This window comes from Nansenia antarctica (genome assembly GCF_963989245.1).
Source record: "Nansenia antarctica genome assembly, chromosome: 17".
NCBI classification, from domain to species: Eukaryota; Metazoa; Chordata; class Actinopteri; order Argentiniformes; family Microstomatidae; genus Nansenia; species Nansenia antarctica.
In genome coordinates this window covers 26,904,235-26,918,243 of record NC_137687.1, presented here as the reverse complement: position 1 = coordinate 26,918,243, position 14,009 = coordinate 26,904,235, and positions in this window count along the sequence as shown.

Genomic DNA, 14,009 nt, shown 5'->3' with positions numbered 1-14,009 from the left:
ATATATATATATATGCCATTTAGCTAACGCTTTTATCCAAAGCGACTTACAATGCAGTGAGTGCAGCATACCTTTTTCAGTATATATGGTCCCAGTGGGAATTGAACCCACAAACCTAAGCGTTGTTAGCGAAATGCTCTACCAACTGAGCCACAGAGGACAACCCGGATTCATGAATTGAGATCCACCCAGACATTTTCTATCCATGAATTAACACTAGAAGAGCCGTGAGGGGTTACGGACCCCTGTGAGTAAATGTCTTTTTATATCTTTGCACTCGATCTCCTTTTCCTAGATATGTGCGTTCTACCACCCAGTATCCTTACATTTTCAAAATCACTTCAGGATTATATAGTATAAAGCTATAAAGCTAGGAGGCAGGCTAAAAAAAGAAGCGCCCTCTGGTGATCTCTGTGTGTAAATAGCAGATTTACATTCTAAAAAGGGGTCTATTTGACCCCCAAGGCGGCTCTACTAGTAGGTAAAATAGGCACGGCTGTTGTAGTGTTAAATCAAGGAGCGACAGGCCATTTCAGTGCCTTGGCGTGGAATGAAAAGTAGCAGCATCCAGGTATGCCTGAAGAAGGTCAATGAAAGACCGAAAGCTCACGCAATAAAACATCAATTTTCTTTTACAGTTTTTGAGTGTGCAGATGCTTGCTTCTTTTCACTCCATTTGATACTCTTCAGCTCCAGCACCTCAGCCTGAGCCTAAGTCTGGTTACGGATGAGCGGTGGTGTTTTTCACTAGTGCCCTGACACGGAAACGTCAAACAAACTGAATTTCGTTCATTTCATCCTCCTGAATTCACCGAATTGAATCTGAACTGAACTCCCACAACTCTGTGCTGTGTAGGAGTCTTACATGCTGTGTGAGCGAGTAGAGAGAAGCTGCTCGCTACAGACCTGTTCTCTCCGGTATTGTAGACGCTTGACTTGTTTGTCTCTGGTGAACGGTCGTCTCACTATGAGATGTTGTTCATTTCCTCTGTCAGTATTGATTATTCTGCTGCCTGGCTAGACTGTCCTGCCTGGTTAGACTGTCCTGCCTGGTTAGACTGTCCTGCCTGGTTAGACTGTCCTGCCTGGTTAGACTGTCCTGCCTGGTTAGACTGTCCTGCCTGGTTAGACTGTCCTGCCTGGTTAGACTGTCCTGCCTGGTTAGACTCAGGACTAGGAGTTGATACAAGGACAGGAAAGGAGGGGAGAGAGAGGTGTGAGGGAGGGGAGAGAGAGGTGAAAAGGAGGGGAGAGAGGGGTGAAAAGGAGGGGAGAGAGAGGTGTGAGGGCGGCCCAATAACAACAATGTGGAAGTTCTGCCGAGACACTGCAGTGATTTTCTTATCCAACGAAAGACACAACAGAACATGAATTTGGAATGAACATCCCCCCCCCCACCTACAGTTTGTGCATAATCAGTGAGGATAAGACGTTAAGTGTTTTTTCACATCACTGTGTTAAAGAGTCATACCTGGTCATACACTTGGGGAGGCTGGTGGAGGTAGAAATCGGAAGGCCGGGCAGTACAATGGCCGTGCACCGACTTCTACCTCCCCTGGCCTACACATCCAGGCTCAGGTCTGCCACCTGCTGTAATAGTCCAATCACAGCCCTATCACTGTCCAATCACAGCCCGGCCCACCACCTCCTGAACCTCCACTACCACTGAACCTCCACACCCTCCACCCACAGCACCCCTGATCCTCCACCCCCACCACCCCCTCTACCCCCACTGACCCTTCACCCCCTCCACCCCCACCATCCCTGACCTTCCACCCCCAACACCCCTGACCCTCCACCTCCACCATCCCTGACCCTCCACTTCCAATCAAAACACCATAATTTCCTGTAAAAAACAACAACAAAAACCATTCAAATGTTTTCTGTTTGTTTATGATCAATTTAATTTTAATTTATTTATATATGTCAATTGCCAAATCAAGTCATACCAGTTCTAAAAAAGAGCATACAGTATGCCAACAATGACACAAAAAGAGAGACACAAACAAACATTCATACTGTATCTAACAAAAAACACACCGATATACTTCTTCTTTTTGTTCTATGATGCCTCTGAACTTCTGCGTCTTAATTGTTGTAAATTTTGTACAGTTTCAGAACGTGTTGACAGTCTTGTTCATGGGCGCTATTTACTAATGTTGTTGCCATGTGTCTTTGAAAAAGATCAGAACAGAGCACTGATTCTATTCATATATGCCTTCTGTGCAATGGGATGACGTGTGTACAGTCAAATCTATATGAGGAAATAAAGCTGAATTGTCTTTGGTTTAACTTTGCAGGTGTATATTTCTCTTTGTTTTACACAAGGTTCCTACAAGTTTCAACAAGTCGAATTTAAGACCTTTTTTAGACCTCTTTGAATAGAATTTTTGACCAACACAACGCAACACCATATGATAGCTTTTTGTCATCCTCCAGGTGATGAAATTAGGGATTTCACTGCCATACAAACAAAAAAGGAAGCAAATTGGCATTTTTGGGGTTCCAGCTTGATTAATTTCCACGTAAATAGATTGCGACTGATTTCTTTGCAGGATCTCATTTTTAAGACCTAGCACCTCATATTTAGACCGAATAACTGAAATGGCCTTATAGATCAGATTGCTGGATTTGCTGGATTTTCGACTTTAAGGCTTTTCAAGACCAGCGCAGGAACCCTGTTTACAGTATCACTAAGCCATTGCATTTATCCTTTATCAATATTGCCAACTTTAGCATACATACATCAATACACAAGTCCAGGAGGGTATTCCACGAAGGTCGATTATCTTCTAATCCGCGATAAAGTTCTAATCGGCGATAATTTTATCTTGCGTTGGGTTCCATCAATGTGGCTCAAATAATTCGCTGTTTGGTTGCTATGCAACATAGCCTCCCGAGTTATTCTGGTCCCGAGCAGACTTACAGGCTGGCTAAGGTAATGCGTGCGTCAAAAAAGGCTCACAGGGGGAAACTACATCCCGAACCACAGTTCCTCAAGTGTCTTTTAGGAAATATTAGTTCCCACTTCTGTGGCGCAGGAGGTAGAGTCGCCGCCTAATGATCACAAGGTTGGCAGATCGGCGGTTCGAGCCCCGGCTGGCCACATGTCGAAGTGTCCTTGGGCAAGACACTGAACCCCAAATTGCTCCCAGTGAGCGGGCCGGCGCCTTGCATGGTAGCTTGCCGCCATTGGTGTGTGAATGTGTGTGTGAATGGGTGAATGAGAGGCCGTTGTAAAGCGCTTTGGATAAAGGCGCTATATAAGTCAGACCATTTACCATTTAGATAATTTGATAATTTGAAAGTGTGATCAATCGATAGATAGATAGTTTGATTGTGTGATAGATAACCTGATATTTTGAAAGTGTGATAGATAGATAGATCGATAGATAAATAAATTAAAAAGTGTAAAAAATAAAATAAAATAAATAGGTATGTCTATTAACTTGCATTGCATTTGTCACAGCGGTCTGGCTGGCGCAGTGGTTAAGGCAACCAGCTAGAGTTCCGAAGGTTGCGAGTTCGAGACTTGATTTTAGTGTTTTTTATTTTTATTTTTTACATTTAACCGAAGCCTTCATAAAAAGGCTTCAAACACCATTGTAATCGTGTCAGTTCTTGTAAATTAGCCCGCACCATAATTTTATAGCCTACATACTTTTTTAGATGAGATTTTAGATTAGATTCAGACAACGAAATGCAGTAAAAAGTGTGTCGGAAGAGGGATTTGAACCACCGACTTAAAATGACGAATAAATACTATGGCAGCGGTCGATACCACTCGGCCAGTGTGACGATATGACAGCTTGTAGCCTGCTGCTGATATCACCACAGTAGTAGATATTCATTTATTAAAATATGAACATATAACAATAACTGGGGCTAGTATGACCTATGCATTTAATCGGTCAGCAATTTCTTGCCAAACCATTTCCCTCGCCTTGTTAATTGCGGCAGCATTGCACTATTTGACATCTTATTTTTCTGTCTTCATAAAGATCAATAATTCGGAATGCTGCGCAAATGTAGAACCCCTGCAGAGTGGAGTATCTTCATTTCGACAGATCAACTCTTCGGGGCTCTTTATGTCTGCGTGCACGCGCCCATATCAAGGATTTCTAAGCCGGAGTTCTGTGAACACTCATGATACAAGCCTGATCCTCGTTCGAGGAATCACCTGAGGCTTGAATTCCAATCCCGAGTTGCCTGATCGCCTGATTTATTTCAATCGCCGATATACTAATCCACTTTAGTGGAACGGCCCCCAGGGGAGGCTGGTGGAGGTAGACATCGGAGGACGGGATCATTGTAATGTATGGAACGGGATGAGGAGTGGTATTGTCATGCCAAATACTAGGGATGTCCTGATCCAACTTTTTCACTACCGATACCGATACCTGGGCTTCAGTTATCTGCGATACCGATATCAATCCAATATTTGTATTATTATTTTTTACTCCTGAATAATAATAAATACTTCCCCAGTATATAGTCCACAACAACAGTTGGCTATTCAAGAAGGCAGTCTTTATTCAAGCAACAAAAACAGTACTCTGCAGTACTCTGTCACCAACTGGTTTAAAGTTAAAACTATTTAAACTGCAGCATTCAGCATTGTATAAAAAAAAAGTTAGTGTCTGATTTCTAGTTTTAGTGCCTTCAGGTTTTTATTTTATTTATCTTCTCTTACAAATGGCAAATCAATGATAGGATCCTTTTTAAAACTAGCCTAGTGACGCCCGCTGGACGCTGGTGAGACCAGAAACCATTCGCAGAATCGAAGGGGTGTCAACAATATCTGGTTTTCGTTTTTTTCATAACAGGCAACTTCAAGTTTTAAAGTACCACTCGATATAATATACAACAGTTTAACCATCACTAAATACTTATAATCTGTGGATTGGATTCACTGGTCTCATTTGCCGGAGGCTACTGGTAAGTGATAATGACTTGTAAACATACTTTCGTTTTAGGACGTGTTCAAAAGCAAGGACTGTGTGTTCATCTAGTTATGTGTTTTTAGCATGTCGATGTTCCCTGAGCATGTTGTAATGTTTTAAAAAAGCAGTTAGACATTCGTGGCGATGTACCACTGTTAGCCGCTAGCTGTTAGCAGCGTTTGTTGTTGTGGTTTGATCAGTCACTTTTTTCCATTCTTGAGGTGCACCAACATTCAAATACTCGTGTCGTCTTCAATTCTTTCCCGATTTCAATGTATGACACATCATTTGAAAGCTTACAATCTGTAGTTTCAGACTATGTAAAAAAAGAAAAATTACATAGGCAAATAGTTTATGATATCACCAGCTGGCATCATGACATTGTCAGACTCATTACACACAGGTAGCTAACTCTCATGCACGTGACCACTGGCTACTACTATTGTGTTGTGTCCTGCCCTTTAAGACGGAATCACGTGTTAGACTAAGGAGGAAGTTGAAGTGTATGCTGGGTAGTTGGCTGCCATACTCATTCATGCTGAGAAGTTATGTTGAGTAGTTTGCTGCTATACTCATGCTGCCAGAATAAACCTGCGTTTGATGGACCACGTTCTCTATCTACTATTATTACTTACAAGTCCAGTCCGGACATCACAATTGGCGACGAGTAATCGGAGTTTACTAGTTTTTTACAATGGCTGTAAACGTGCCGTTTCCCTGTTTTTTCCTGCCTGCGCCTAGTGAGCCCACCATTCCATTCAAGACATGGCGGCGAATTTTTGAGAACTATTTGATGGTCATCAATGCTAGCGGTAATGCTTGGCCTGCTGCACGGCGCAGAGCCGTCTTACTACACTGCCTGGGCACCGAGGGACAGCGTCTCTTCTACTCGCTCCCAAACACAGGTGCAGACTACGATACTGCAATGACTGCGTTGGAGGAGTACTTTGTGCCCAAGACAAACACTGTTGCTGAACGCCATGCTTTCCGTAAGAGAGTACAGATGCAGAATGAAACGGTCCTTCAGTATGTGATTGCACTACGTGAACTTGCAGCTACGTGCGACTATGGCGATCGTGCGGATGAGGCGATCCGTGATCAGCTAGTGGAACATCTACACAACCCGCGGATCCGTGAAAGACTTTTGATGGACAATAAACTTACACTGGAAAGGGCCATGACAACTGCTACACAGATTGAGGCTGCTACGGAGCAAGCTAAGGCCTTCTGTGAGCCGCGGGCTGCATCTGTGCAGGCGGTGCAGCACACTCCACAACAGTGGGGTAAGCGTACAAAGCCTAGGGAGGCTTCACAGCGGAAAACATGTTACCGCTGTGGATCAGATGGACATTTAGCTAATGCAACTAACTGCCCAGCTGCATCAGTTACATGCAGACAATGCAACAGAGTGGGTCACTTTGCCAAGGTGTGTCGCAGTACACAGACACACACCAAGGAGGTACGTGAGGTTGATCTCCCTGAATTTACAGTGTTATATACTGAACATTCTGCACGTAATAGTGATAAGATCACATGCACTGTGGAGATTATTTCAGAATACTCACAGTCCAGTAAAGTGGAATTGCTGGTTGACACTGGTTCATCTGTCTCTATACTGCCACAGAGCATCCACGCACAGTACTTTAAAAACATTCCACTTACTGAACCGACTGCCAGGCTGGTGTCTTACTCTAAAACCAGCATTCCAGTGCTGGGGTGCATGTCTGCTGATGTTTCTCTCCATGGCCGCACTGCTCCAGGTACCTTCTTCATTGTGGAGAGGGGGACCTCACTGATGGGGAGGGACCTAATGACTGTGTTAAGTGTGCATATTGCAAACAACAAAGTGGTGCCTCCTAATGACTCTGCATCTCTGCCTACTCCTGTGCTCCAGTGCACTACTGCATCTGCTCCCGCTGCTGTAGGGTGTGCAGAAAACTTTGTGCACCGCGTGAAGGTCGATTCCTCTGTCACACCGGTACGCCAAAAGCTGCGCCGGCTACCGCTGTCTGTCAGAGACGCAGTTTCTGATGAACTGAAGCGCTTACTCGCTGCTGGAGTGATCGAACCTGTCGACGCCTCTGCTTGGGTGTCCCCCATTGTCGTCATACAAAAGAAGACTGGAAAAATAAGGATGTGTGTCGACCTGCGTGAGCCCAATAAGGCGGTCATTATTGACGCCTTTCCACTGCCTCATATGGATGAGCTCCTTTCCAGCTTGAAAGGCTCCACCATCTTCTCATCCATTGACCTGGCTAACGCCTACTACCAGGTGCCTCTTGCTGAGGAGTCACGCGACCTAACGGCATTCATCACCCATGATGGACTGTATCGGTTCTGCCGTGTGCCATATGGACTGGCATCAGCGCCAGCTGCCTTTCAGAAGATGATGAGCATCATTCTCGCTGACCTGCCGGGTGTGGAGTACTACATTGATGATGTCATCATACATGGCAGTGACAGGCACACACATGACGAGGCTCTTAAAGTTACCCTGCAACGTCTGAAATCTGCTGGCTTGCAGCTTAATAACGACAAATGCCGTTTCCGTGAGCCCAGTCTACCATTCCTGGGTCACACTGTCTCTGCTGATGGTCTGCTTCCAGACACTGTACGCATACAGGCCATCGCTGAGGCTCCAGCAACCACTGATACTACTACTACTACTACTACTACTACTACTACTACTACTACTACTACTGTTACTACTACTACTGCTACCGCTACTGCTACTGCTACTGCTACTGCTACTGCTCCTGAGTGTACTCCGGCGACGATGAACATTCGCCACAGAGTCAGTGAACGACAGCGCAAGATGAAGGCCTACACTGATGCCAAACGTGGTGCACGTCCTCCTGCTTTTCAAAAAGGGGACAAAGTGCGGGTTAAGAATCCTCTGCATGTGATGAAAGGTCACAGAAGGTACAGTGATCCTCTCACCATAAGCAAGAAGGTGGGGGACAGCACATACATTCTGAGTGATGGAAAGACTTGGAATGCCTCTCATCTCACTGCTTTCCCAGACACTGCCGCAACCACAGACGGAGACACTGTAGAGCCTGTGGTTGATCATTCACCCAGGCCTAGACGTAATATCCAGAGGTCTGGATGGCTAAAGGACTATGTCTCTTGAATAGCCTAATAATGGGTCACTGACAGTTGTTGAATTGTATTCCTGTTGTATGGGGATTGTTGCACTTATACTGTTTGCACTACTTTGGTCTATTGTTATTGTATTAGACTGTCATTACCTAGATTAATAATATTTAAGTTTCCTTATGTGATATTGATTGGGTAATGTGATATTGTTTTGTTTATACATGCTGAATCTACCATTTCATTTTTTTTGCTTGCCTTGTTGTTAGTACAAGTAACTCTTTTCCAGAAAGGGGGAAATGTTGTGTCCTGCCCTTTAAGACGGAATCACGTGTTAGACTAAGGAGGAAGTTGAAGTGTATGCTGGGTAGTTGGCTGCCATACTCATTCATGCTGAGAAGTTATGTTGAGTAGTTTGCTGCTATACTCATGCTGCCAGAATAAACCTGCGTTTGATGGACCACGTTCTCTATCTACTATTATTACTTACAAGTCCAGTCCGGACATCACATATTGTCATCACGTGAGTGACACTCCAGATCGGAGCCGTTGTTAAGTCTGTTGTTAAGCAATTTCCGGGTCCAAATTAAAAATTCCCCGCACCAGAGTACCAGTGTACTACAGCGGTAGAATGACAGTTCAATCGTTTTTTAGACTCTGATCTATTCATACAACAAGGGACACAGCACTTTCCTGTTTTTCCCATATTGTCAGCGTCTTTAGGCCTCGGAAAAGCGCTATACAAATATAATGAATTATTATTATTACTGGCATTTCAAAGAGAGCGCCTCAGCCAACATTGGACCCGGAAACACGTTACGACTTAACAGATTTTTTTTCTGCATTCTGGACCAATATCGCACAGATACCGATGTCAACTCTAGCATTCCAGCATGCTAATTTCACTGTAATTCACTGCGCTAATGTTACCGAGTTGGCTAGTTTAGCAAACAAACCCACATCACATCAACCAAAGTTGTGCCTAGCGTGTCAAAAACATAGCATGCCTGTAATTTTATCCCATGTTGTATCGAAAGATGTTTTAACATTTGCATATTACAAGTTTTTGCAACGCACAACTCTCAGCGCGTGCGCAAAACATGCCAGCATCCTCGGATGTTATTGATACCGATTCATCGAAAACATTTGTTAGCGGTTCTCAACTGGAACCTGTTCTCGAGTCCCATCCCTACCTATAGACTGTCAATAATCTATTGGAATGTTAATCATATAGACTGTAATTCATCACAGTCAGACAGACAGACAGACGGGTGGACGACTACAAGTGATGGATGCTGGTGTCCGAGCCTCTGTTCTCCATGGGCTAGTAGTGTTTGTTTGTCCCCTCCACCCAGCCCTGAGAGAGAGAGAGAGAGAGAGAGAGAGAGAGAGAGAGAGAGAGAGAGAGAGAGAGAGAGAGAAAACAGGGCCAGAAGCAGCACATCTGTTGGGCTGCTGAGAACCCTGATCCTCTGCTGCAGCTAAAGACCTGCACCAGATTGCAGTTTTGCACAGTCAAATCTTTCACTAATCCCCGCACTGTTAACTAATTGTAAACTGCTTTTGTGAAATATGGATAAATATGCTGGGTTGTGGTGCTCAGACAGGATACATAGATAGAGAGAGTAGATTAGATGTGGGAGATGTGACTATGGCTCACAAACACAGTGTTACTGTCAACAGACTATGGAGGACCAGACTAAAGGTTTTATATCCTGCATCACTCGTTTAGTGACGAGGGTCAATAAAGTCACCCACATTGTCAACATTTTAGAGTGCCATGGATGACACTAATCAAATGTAAACAAAATGCATATACTGTACAGGCTAAGGCCTGGACTACACGTATATGGATATTTTTTTAAGCAGATATTTTCGTCCTCGTTTTAAAAAAAAAACTCTGTCCACACCACAAAAATATCTCTGTCCATACGAAAAGCCAAAACCGAACACGATCTGTCAAATACCGTAGAAGAACGTTATGGGCATGCGCAGTCAGTTGTAATCAAACGGCGGCAGTGACTCAAAACGTAAACAGACCAAACTCTTTGAAACAGACAGAAAAAAAAAGTACAAAACAGACAGAAAAGCAAGTTATGGCGACCAAGAAGAAAGCAAAAACTGATTATTTTGTGTGGACCAACCATGAAGTTGAGCCATTGTTGCTGTTGACAACCGTTTTGCTTCAATGCGCAAGTGTGAACGGCTTGACACTTGACGTCATTGCATCAACACCAGCTCTGTTTAACATAACCACACTGATCCACTCAATCGGATATTTTTTTATTCTTCACTTTGGTTGAGAGGCCCAATTGTACAAAAAAATAGCGTTTAGAAAAATATCCATATACGTGTAGTCCAGGCCTACGCCTACCATTTCTCAGAGGCAAAGCAGAAGGGGCCTATAAGGGTGTCTTCTAAACCTAAAGTAGTATCGATTTGAGTGTTTTAGCCGTTCCTGTTGTGTAAGGAAGCAGAGTTCCGGCGAGGCTGAGAGCGAGCGTGCACGTTTGCATAAAACGCCATGAAACAAGCTGATTTTATTCAGGCATTGATTAGGCCAGCCAGTGGGCCTTAATGGATAGGCTGTAATAAGCTCTCCTTACCAAGATGAAGAGGCACAAAGACAGTCGAGATAATTTACACGGCACTTACACAGCACTAGGAAACAAATAAATCTGGGGGAAATTCCTGCACTGTTGCTTTTGCAAAGATGACAAACACAAGCACAAATGCCATTATCATCGACCGGCAGGCTTTTATTACAAACTTCCCAGAGGGCAACAATTCTGTGTTACTGTGGTTGGGAAGGGACATAAGAATAAATGATCATGGAAATAGATATTTTCCGGTTCGGGAAATGATGACCACTTCCATTCCTCGTTGACCAGCAGTCGCCGTGACGACCTGTCTCGGAGAGAGGGGGGGTGAGAGTCGCTCAGGGGGACCTCAGTGACGACGTCAAGGTTGTTCGCTGTTTTAATTGAAACAAGGCCTTTTCCACTGGAGGGTCGTTGGAGAGGAAATGAGATAACCTTCATTTGCATAATCATAAGAGGGGGGATAGTTACTTTTAAAGAACCGAGACCGTCAATGACCCAAATTGCCAATGCCGACTATATTTCAATGTCACGGTGGGGTAGTGTTTTAAGTTTTATCTAGCAATAATCCCGCCTCAGAGCCCGATATGCCACAGCTGGAGGGCTAGTGGGGCGGCGGCTGTGGCACAGGAGGTAGAGCCGCCGTCTAACGATCAAGGTTGCAGGTTCGCAGATCGGCGGTTCGAGCCCCGGCTGGCCACATGTCAAAGTGTCCTTGGGCAAGACACTGAACCCCAAATTGCTCCCAGTGAGCAGGCCGGCGCCTTGCATGGTAGCTTGCTGCCATTGGTGTGTGAATGTGTGTGTGAATGGGTAAATGAGAGGCCGTTGTAAAGCGCTTTGGATAAAGGCGCTATATAAGTGCAGTCCATTTAGTTAGGTAACAGAGAATTGGGATGAATGGATGGGCAGGCGCATAGTGTTATATAAGATATACGTATCATAGACCAGCAGTTCCTAGACTTGGGGTCGGGCATAGGATTGGACACAACAACTATATGATCTAATATGACTTCACTCCATAGATGACGCGGACTAGTTTGCTCAAATATCGGTAGAGACATGTCCCTACCGTCCATATGCAAACCTACGCTCTCGAATCAAACCAACCTCAATGATTTGTTAAATAAGACTTTTGACTAACCAATTTAGAGCATCTTTTAGGCTATAAGGATACACTTGGATGTCATTATTATGTGTTGGCATAGCCTGCAATCCCTAGCCCGCAATTTTTGAGGGGATCACAGGAAATTATTGATGTCTGGGTCTTCTTGGGTCTGAGACAAAAAAAAAGTTTGGAAACCCTCGCCCACACACACTCCACTAGCAGTGCTGTCTCCCGTCTCTCTCTACCGCACTTGAGTGGCAGTAAACTAGAATGCTTGTTCATCAAGAACTAAACATACAGCTTTGGACACAGAGCCAAGGGGGGGGAAGGGAGGGAAGGGGGGGACGGAGGGCCTGGCTGTATTAGCGGGCTGCATCACTCCCCCGGCAGAGAGGCTTTCTGCTTACTGTTGAAATCCACCGCCGCCGCCCTGCTACTGGCGGAGGAGACCAAAGGATTGCATTAACCGCTGGCCAGAGCAGCGACGTGGCACTGCTTTTAGCCCTCTGGGGGAGAGAGGGAGAGGGGGAGAGGGGGTGGTGAGAGAGAGAGAGAGGGGGGGAGGAGGGAGAGAGATAGAGAGGGAAAGAGAGAGGGAGAGGGAGAGTGCTCGGACTGGCTCATGCCAGTAACAGACCGTGGCCATCTGTCCCCTAATGCTGTTAGAGGGACCCAGCGAGACCCGGGAGAGAGAGGGGTACTTGTAGCGACGCATAAACGTTAAAGTAAGAGAACGGTTCTGAGCCGTATGGGGCGTGGTGGGGCCCGGAGCGGGGAGAGAGAGAGAGAGAGAGAGAGAGAGAGAGAGAGAGAGAGAGAGAGAGAGGCAGCATCAGGAGACGAGAGGAGCTCAGGGAGAGAGGGAGAGAAGAGAGGAGAGAGGGAGAGAGAGAGGGAGAGAAGAGAGAAGAGAGGAGAGAGGGAGAGAGAGAGGGAGAGGAGAGAGGAGAGAGGAGAGAGGGGCCATAATGGAAGCATAATGGGCTTAGTGTCACAGTTGTGCAGACATCCCCGCCCGCGTCGCGCTGAGCGTCCCCCGCGCCGCCCCCGGCTAGCCAATCAGGACGTAGGAGAGGACTTTAGAGGAAGACACAGGCAGCGTGCAGGATACTGGCTTGCTGGGCTGTGGAGGGAATACTTAATGAGGAGAGGGTCAGGCAGACTCCCTCTGGGTATAGATACCAGGTATAGACTCTCCAGGTATAGATATTCTAGCTACAGACACTCCAGGTATAGATATACTAGCTATAGACTATTTTGGTATATATATTCCACAATATGTTGGAAACATTCCTTTGAGATTCTGGTCCATGATGACATGATTGCATCACGCAATTCCTGCAGATTGTTCGGATGCACTTTCAAGCTGTGAATCTCCCGTTCTCCCAAAGGTGTTCTATTGGATTCAGATCCGGTGACATCACTGAAGAACACTGAACTCATTGTCATGTTCATGAAACCAGTTTGAGACGACTTTTGCTTTATGACAGGGTGCATTATCATGCTGAAAGTAGCCATTAGAAAATGGGTAGATTGTGGCCATGGTCAGCAACCATACTCAAATAGGCTGTGGCATTCAAGCCATGATTGATGGCTATTAGTCAAAGTGTGCCAAGAAAACCTCCCCCACACCATTACACCACCTGAATGAATGAGAAGGTGTACAGGTGTTCCTAATAAAGTGTTCAGTGAGTGTATATCCTAGCTATAGACTCTCTCTGGATTTAGTTATTACATCTATACTCAGAGACAGTCTGAGTATAGATGTAATAACTACACAAGACTAGACACTGCCTGAGTATCAATAATAGCTAGGATATAGGTCTTGGCATGTGGGTACAATACGTTAAATAAATATTCTAGCTATAGACTCTAGGTATCTCTAGGTATAGATATTCTAGCTATAGATTCTCTCTACTGTAGGTATAGTTATTCTAGCTATAGACTATCTTGGTACTGTATATATATTCTAGCTATAGACACCTTCTGGGTATAAATATTCTGGCTATAGACTCTCTCTAGGTATAGATATTGTAGTTATGAATTCTCTCCAGGTACAGATATTCTAGCTATAGATTCTCTCTAGGTATAGATAGGGTATAGGTCTTGGCATGTGGGTACAAGATGTTACACTCTATCTAGCTGTCTGGGTATATACAGTATATATATATATATATATATATATATATATATATATATATATATATATATATGTTACGGTACATGTGGGAATACGCTAAACTAGGGTTAGGGTTAGGTGCT